The 8,008-nt window shown below is 36.0% G+C and overlaps 1 long non-coding RNA gene across 1 annotated transcript; it reads right to left on the bottom strand.

The window, feature by feature from the left end:
• Positions 1–2,877: 2,877 nt before the first annotated feature.
• Positions 2,878–7,499, bottom strand: LOC140036554 (uncharacterized). The gene is made up of 2 exons (XR_011840118.1): positions 5,319–7,499; positions 2,878–5,221 (listed from the first exon to the last, which is right to left on the bottom strand). It is a non-coding gene; the product is annotated as an uncharacterized lncRNA (long non-coding RNA).
• Between the last annotated feature and the right edge of the window lie 509 nt (positions 7,500–8,008).

Here is an 8,008-nt window from a genome sequence, read left to right as displayed (position 1 = left end):
CTCACTTTTAAAAGTACATTTTTACTTCCCTTACAAATTCACATTAGTCAAATTTCGTCTACCTAAATTTTCGACTAGTTTTTAGTCAGAATCCATCACATGCCTTACATGCGATCATTTTTAAAAGGCAAAATTATCAAATCAAAATTACATAATCTGATCTATAATCTCTCACATTTCACAAATTGAATTTTTTCGTCCCTCACATTTCACAAAATGAATTATTTCATCCCTCATATTTTATAAAATAAATTTTTTTATCCATCATTTATCATGTATACAAATAACTTAAAAAAAAACTCATGTATATATGTCTATTTAATTTCACATGAACAATATAAATAACATATAATATATCTTTATTTGATTTCGTCTGAACGTACTATGTAAGTGAAATTAAATAGATATATACAGGAGTTTTTAAAAAATGTTAATTTTTCACTCATGTTCATTTTACTTTTATTCAAAAATTGAAAATAAAGAAAACATTTAATTCTAAATATTATCAAGTGTTTATATCGAATTAAATTTGAAAGAAAAAAGAAACAAAGGAAAAGTATTACAAAAATAAGTAAGTGATTGACACTTTCAAATTTTAAAACAATCACAAACCAAGTAATTCAACTGTTGATCTTAAAAGTGGCGAGTCAAAATTTTAGATTTAAAATGCAATTTGTTAGTATAACTATAGAATTCGATTTAGGACCGATTAATTAGATGATCTTATTACATAACTCGATAAATAAATTATTATCAAAAGAGAAAAAATCATAAATATTGAATAGATTCACATGATGAAATCAAATAAATATATGTATATGGATTTAAAATAAAATTATTATTTTTAAACCCATGTATATATCTATTGAATAGAATATGTATAACTACAATTAGTCTATTTAAATGAAATCAAATAAAAATATATTACATGTTATTCATATTATTTAGGTGAATTTAATTAGATATATACATGAACTTAAAAAAATTATTTGTATACATGGTCAATAAGGGATGATAAATTTTATTTTGTAAAATACGAGATACGAAATAATTCATTTTGTGAAATATGAGAGACAAAAAATTTTATTTTGTTAAATGTTAGGAAATATGGACCGGATTATGTAAATTTTAATTTAACAATCTTGGGCCTGTTTGGAAGTCAGGTTTTTAAGCAAGTTTTTTACCTACTAGTTTTTTTAACAACTTTTGCTACAGGATCTCAAAAAACTTCTCAAAGTTTTTTACCTACACACTTCAAAATACCCAAAACACAAAAAAAAAATAAAATTTCCTTCCCTTTTTTTTCTTCATCCTCCTCCATCCCAACCCACCACCACCTCCGTCGCCGACCACTACGTCCGGTGCCGCCTCCACGTTTCCTTTTTTTTTTTTTTGCCTTTTTCCCTCTCCATGCCATCTTCCCCTGCCATCCTCTCCCTTTACAGGCAGTTTGTATAACCCTTATTTTTCAAAAAAATTCCCTTCCCCCACTCCTCCCCCATCACCCTTCCTCTTCCCCTCTGGCCGATCTGGTAGCGAGGCTAGATAGCACCAAGGAGGGGGATTTTTCCACGCACCAGATTGCGGGGAGGGGGAGGAGAGGGGAAGGTTGAAAATTGTAAAAAAAAAAAAATTGACTGGCTTGTGGAGGAGTTGCGCCTTGACTGCCAGGTGAGGGAAGAGGGAGGGGGAAGGGCAAAGGGGAGGAGAAGGGGAAAGGGAGGAGAGGGGTGGCGGGAGGTGGCATTGGAGGAGGTGCTGGTGGATGAGCCGATGGTGGTGCTGGAGTTGGAGGAGGTGCAGGTAGTGATGGTGGTGCTGGTGGTGGCGTTGGAGGAGATGCTGTGGAGGAGCAGGTGGTGGTGCAGGTGGTGGAGTTGGGGGTGGAGCAGGCGGGAGAGTAGGAGGAGGGGCTGGTGGAGGCATTGGTGGTGGTGCCGGAGGTGGAGCAGGTGGAGGCGTGGGATGAGGGGCTGGAGGAGGCCTTGGCGGAGGTGCTGGAGCTGGGGCCGGTGGTGGAGTAGGGGGTGGAGCAGGCTGCTGGGCTGATGGGAGGCTGCGTTGCGTTGCTGCTGCGTTGCGTTGTTGCTGCGTCTGCGTTGCTACTGGGATGAAGAAGAAGAAGATAGGAAAGAAAAGAAAAAGGAAAGAAAGAAAAAGAAAGAGAAAGAGAAAAAGAAAAAGAAAAGGAAAAAAAGTTTTTTCACATTACAAAAACTTCTACAAAAAAGTTTTTCACCTTACAAAATTTCTACAAAATTTTTTCAAAAACTTTTACAGTGCACTATAGTAAAGTTTTAGACAAACTCCCAAAAAACTCAGGTTCTAAACAGGCCTCTTGTCCTTCAATCACCAATGACCTTCAGCTAGCACCTACGGCCTTCTAAAGCCACCAATGACCTCAAGCAGTATGCTCCTACTTTTGCTGGAACACTACAACAACACTAGGAGGCATAACCGCAGCGTTGCGGGGTGGAATAGATAGCGCTTATGCCCGTCAACCCTTGGATAAGTAGACATTATATGAATAACGATATTGTCATTGAATTAGGTACCTTGTGGTCGCGGTACATATTCTTTACTGGTTGGAATACATAAACCTCATGAATTAGACAATATTATATTTATGCTCTGGAAGGAATTGGGATTGCTTACAGTCCAAAAGCAAAACCGTAAACGGAAATTTATTGCATGCATAATACACTGTAGGAGGAAAGTTAACTATTTGATCCTGGTATAAAAATTAATAATAGAATAAAGGAATGACATAGAAGGGAATAGGACCTCCGAGACCAAGAGTGCAAATTCCAAGATCACCATAGAGACAACAAGGGGGATAAAACTGGAAGTGGAAAAAGGTTAAATCTACTGAAGTCATTTTTAAGTACGAACCACAAATCATTTCATTACATCGGACGACCAATTTCACTGATAATTCAGAATCTACAAACATAATATTTAAATCATGAACGTGTGATGCCAGGGGTAAATAATTTCTATTCCACTGGTTTCAAAGATTAACAAAGCAAACAAAGTGTGAGATTGAGGAAGAAAGAGTAGAATGTCTCCATCTTGGAGGTTATGATCTGCAACAAAGTCGCTCCATTTTCGATGAAATCTATCTTTCCTGTTTCCAATACTGTAAACTCTAGTTCCACTTGTAAGAACAATGTCTGGAGTGCGATGCTCAACTAATTTTTAATCAATGTGATCCGGAATTTTCTATATGTAAAAAGTAAGACATAAGAATATAAAGTAATTATGTTGCAAAATAGAGGAAGACGAAAATTCAATAAATAATCTTCTAGGACAAGTATATCTAGTGAATGAATTTCCCGGGACAGAATACAAACTAAAGAAATTCAAAAACAATTACAAATAGATCCAAGTAAGCTACCATCAGAACCTTACAGAAAATAACAAACGATGCTTAACCCTATGAGTGCAATGATGCTTAAGCAAAAGAAGAAAAAAAAATTACTACTTAAAAACTATTTTTGATAGCCAAAATTACAAAATACAATCCAAACAGCATACAATAATAAAATTACTGAAAAATAAATTCTTCAAATAAAAAGAAAAGAACAGAATAGATTGTCCAAATAGCCAAGAAATTGTAGAAAAAGATTAACTATATATCAAATTTGCTAACCTGTTAAATGAAAGGCAAATATTAGCAATGGATGGAATGAGCACAAATGGACTTGCACAACTCGTTCGACAGCTCTGCAGGATTATCATGGTAGTTGCATAGGGCAAACCTCATGTAAGCAAAATGAAACAACAAGCAGCACAATAAATGACTGCTAAATCATTCATATGACATATCAAAATGCAAGTCCCAGTGTCTTTCTTTGCAAAATATACAAGGCATCGATCATTCTTTCTCCTTCTCGGGAATGCTTCTTTTTAACCCAAAAAAGTAAAAAGGACAAGCAAATAATTGAGACAAAAAACTGTGAAGACATATTTATAAATCTGTTAAGATAAGTTTGCAAAGGATACCATTATATCCCTGTAAGGTCATTAATTTCAATAACCAACCGAAGTTCCTATTAAATAGATCTATACTAATAATTAAAGCTCTTACTACATGAGATTTCCACTGCATCCTCAAGCCAATAACCCCTGTTCCTTTCACTTGCCTCCTTATACTTCTTCCAATCCATTATAGACCAAACTCTCACATCTCTTCAACTCATTTAGTTTCCATTTTTACCTATTTTGCATCAATTTCATGACTTTTGTCATTACATAGGTCTGGGCATGGGCTTCACATATCAAATCAAGGTTGACATAGCATTAGAACTAAAATTGACATAAAAATGTTACATGGGAGTTCTGCATTCAATGTGTAAAATACTCACTATTAATCCAAATGCTTTAAGTAAATAAAGAACACACATACATAGCAAGAACTCACTGACACTAGTTTTTCTTTGAATAAAAGTCTTCAGAAAGAAATCCATGTATTTGCTTTACTCCAAGGCCATCAACCAAAATGCAGACGTAAGCTATCGAATGAAACATTCAAATAAACAGCCTCATACATTGGCCTTGAAATAAGAGTTACGCACCAGCAAAAACAGAACTCACATAAGACACTTTCTTTTTCGTTGGGTATTAAAGTACTATATAAAAGTGTCAAGTATTTTCTTATCAACAATTTAATTAGCATTGCAAACACGAAATACATAGTATCATGCACATAATACCTACTTCATTAAGATAGGCATGTTTGGCGCTGAATAAAACAAAATTAAAAACATAATTATTTTGACAAGTAACTTTTCTGGCTTGAAAGCAAAAAGAAGTTTTCCCTCCTTAGTCATTATTTACTCATGAGATAAACCAGCCAAGATGGTATGAACAAGTTCGCATCACCACCATCTCTTCCATCCATCCACTTTGCCTAAGGGTCCATTTGCCTGCAAGGAAAATACACAGGAAAAGTGTAAAAAACTCCTTAATCACATCAATTTTGCTAATAAAATACAAATAAAATTCGAAGAATATAAAATAAATAATCTAACAACATCAGTTGAGGAAGTGATTCAAATTGGGGAATGTTTAGTCATATGCATGTATATAATTCTCTTGAAAGCACGAAACGGATTTTTCTCCAAGGTGAAGAGTATATCTCAATATCAAAATTTTCGGAAGCACAGTGGAAAAGATCTTTTAAATTTGGAGGGTTGCAGCCTAGCCTTCACTGGTCTTTCTGCAATAGTAGTAGATCAAAAGTTGCATCAGAATTACTGAGATCGGCATGTGTCTATTTACACAGAATAGTGGCAAGAGATTTTCAGAGACAATACCTAATTTTAAGAAAGAAAAGGGCACCAACTCAGGCAGCAGCTCAGATTGCAGATGAGCAGCATACCGTGACTATGTTCTCATTTTCCTTTAACTCAAATTGGAGGTGTGAATAATGAACAAATGATTACTTTCTTTGCACTTACGATGAGAGTTGGAACAGTAAAAATAAGGGGAAAATGCATCTAAAGATGCAAAAAGTAAAGCTTATCCAATGTACCTGCTTTGACAAGAAGTTGTTTTGTTCCTGCAATTATTTCTCCCATAATGAAATGGAAAACACTTAATCATTAGCTTTGTTTTTCAAGAGTCCCTAGCAATCAGAAGAAATCAAAATATATCGTTTGGGTATAAAGGGAAAAAACGAACCACAGAGCATCGAGAGACCACTAAGACTAGAAAAGTGAAGGAAGGAGAGGTAAGGTCGCAGAATAACCAATGGCAAAATATGTTGTTGGCTATGGCCAGCCATTGATGTAATAATTGTTTTTTACGTAATCTCTAAGCGGAAAAAAATAGTTCGGATCACTCAAAAATAGACCAAAAAAAAAAAAGGAAAGGGAGGAAGGCAGAGTCGTGAGTTACCTTGTGTGTGGTCAGCTGCGGAGGCGGTGCAGCTCTGAGAACACATTCTACTTGAAGCAAACTGATAGTAACCAGGACAAAATAAAGAAAAGACAAAGCAATGGCCAGATCAGAAAGAAAGCAGATAAAAAGATACAAGCAAACATTCAAAAGCAAAAGAAACGGAAATGGAAAAACAAGAAACAACCCCCTAAAAATCACATAATAATTCCATATGCCTAAGTTTCAAGTAGATAGAGCAATGGCGAAATCCAAATACAGGGAGACCTACTAAAAGTGGAAAAGCAGATACATGAAAAATAAAGGAAATAAAAAGACACAAACACCCAAAACCAAAAGAATAGGAAACGAAAAACAAAAAACAACCCCCAAAAATCACATATGAACCAAAAAACCCCCAAAATCAAATAATAATATCATCACATTATGATATCACAATAAGGAGGGTTGAGGTTTTAGGGTAGAAGATGGAAGTTCGCAAGAAAAGAAGCCACAATTAGAGCAAGGAAAGGATGAGGAGAAAAGAGAAGCCAGACAGAAAAAAAGATGTGAAAACCCTAGAAAGAGAAACCAATATGAAAACCAAAGTGAAGAAAATGGTGAGCCGGTAGGAAGCGATAATATGTTATGTTGAAATTTAGAACAGCGTTCATCGCCAATATCCAGCAGATAAAGATGGTAAATCGGGCCAATCATCATTTTAGGCAAGGTTCTTCTGGTAGTTCAAGACATCGCAGCAGCGAGAGACGAAAGAAGAAAGAAAATCACATGAGCCTCTGATCCCATCAGAAATCCATGGGCGATGCTGGAGCACCGAGAAGAACCAATTTAGATAACTCACGTGAGCAGCATGTGATGACAACGAAAAGTGAACAATAACCCTCTTTGGTGCATTGTATGTTATGTTGATATATAATAAGAAAACTGTAAATGTCCAATCAAATTACTAGTAACCAAGCAAATAGTCAAAAACGACTCCAAAACAATTTAACAAAACCTAATTCATGACAACACTAAGAATGAAAACAGTAGAAACCGATAATGATCACAAAAATCAGGAGTAGCTTTTGAATGTCTAGTGTACCACTCCACAGCATGGACACAGTTATCAAATTTCAGGAACTCCAACAAATTGCAAAAATCTAGTCATAGCCAGATGGAACAGGTCAAACATGGAAAATGTAGCATACATGCATATGAGAAACCCTCCTTGAGTCTAAACATTACACATCAGTGCCCCAACAGCAGAACATCAAACTGTGTCCAAAAAGAAGTCAACTTAAAGCTATTGAATGCTAATCTAACTCATTATATTAAATTAGGATAAATCTGCGCCGAACAACAAAATTGCTTTAAACTGTGTCTGCAGTAACTTTGGATAACTTATACTGGGGAAGTTTCAATATACTTGGAAACTAGCCACAATGCCATCTTTTCTAACATGCTTCCTGAAATGTGGAGGGGATATTACTTAACAAATCAAGTCGCCTTATGAAAATTAACAAAATCTGTCCCTTTCACCCCCCCCACATGTTGTGCACACAAGTCTCCATCAATTCTGCATATCTAACAGCCATATTTTGGATGAATTGTGTAACACAAACAATTTTAAGCATGATTGACATCCTCTGTATAGTCTTCAGATCCGCATCTTGCTCGCTCTCTCTCCACCAACATTTTTTGGTCATGTTCATCAGTAACCACACAAACTGTTCTCATGAAAAACTTCTCCATGTTACCGTGAGGCCTGCAAACCTTTCCCCAAATGCAGCGGTAATGAGATCCATTCTTCTTAACCTTAGCCTTGTAGATGTACGCCATCTTCTTGCCGAGGTACCAAGCCACCTCCTCCTTTGTGTTCACTCCTTCGATCTGAATCAACGAAGTGTTCGGGTATTGGTTGGACTGCGACCTCTTGTACCCCAATATAGTTCCTCTCACGTAAAGCCTGCAGGGTTAAACCCAAAAAATTTGGAGAAAAATCAAGTTCAATTAAACAAATTACTGAATAAGAGGAAAATGGAGATGGAGTCGGAAAATTAGATGACCTGACGCGCTCTCCTTGGCGTCCCTTAACCATTTTCTGATTGGTGGTGAGGAGCGGCGG

Source organism: Coffea arabica, chromosome 2e, assembly GCF_036785885.1.
Source record: "Coffea arabica cultivar ET-39 chromosome 2e, Coffea Arabica ET-39 HiFi, whole genome shotgun sequence".
In the NCBI taxonomy this organism is placed as follows: domain Eukaryota; kingdom Viridiplantae; phylum Streptophyta; class Magnoliopsida; order Gentianales; family Rubiaceae; genus Coffea; species Coffea arabica.
This window is presented reverse-complemented; position numbering and strand designations above follow the sequence as displayed.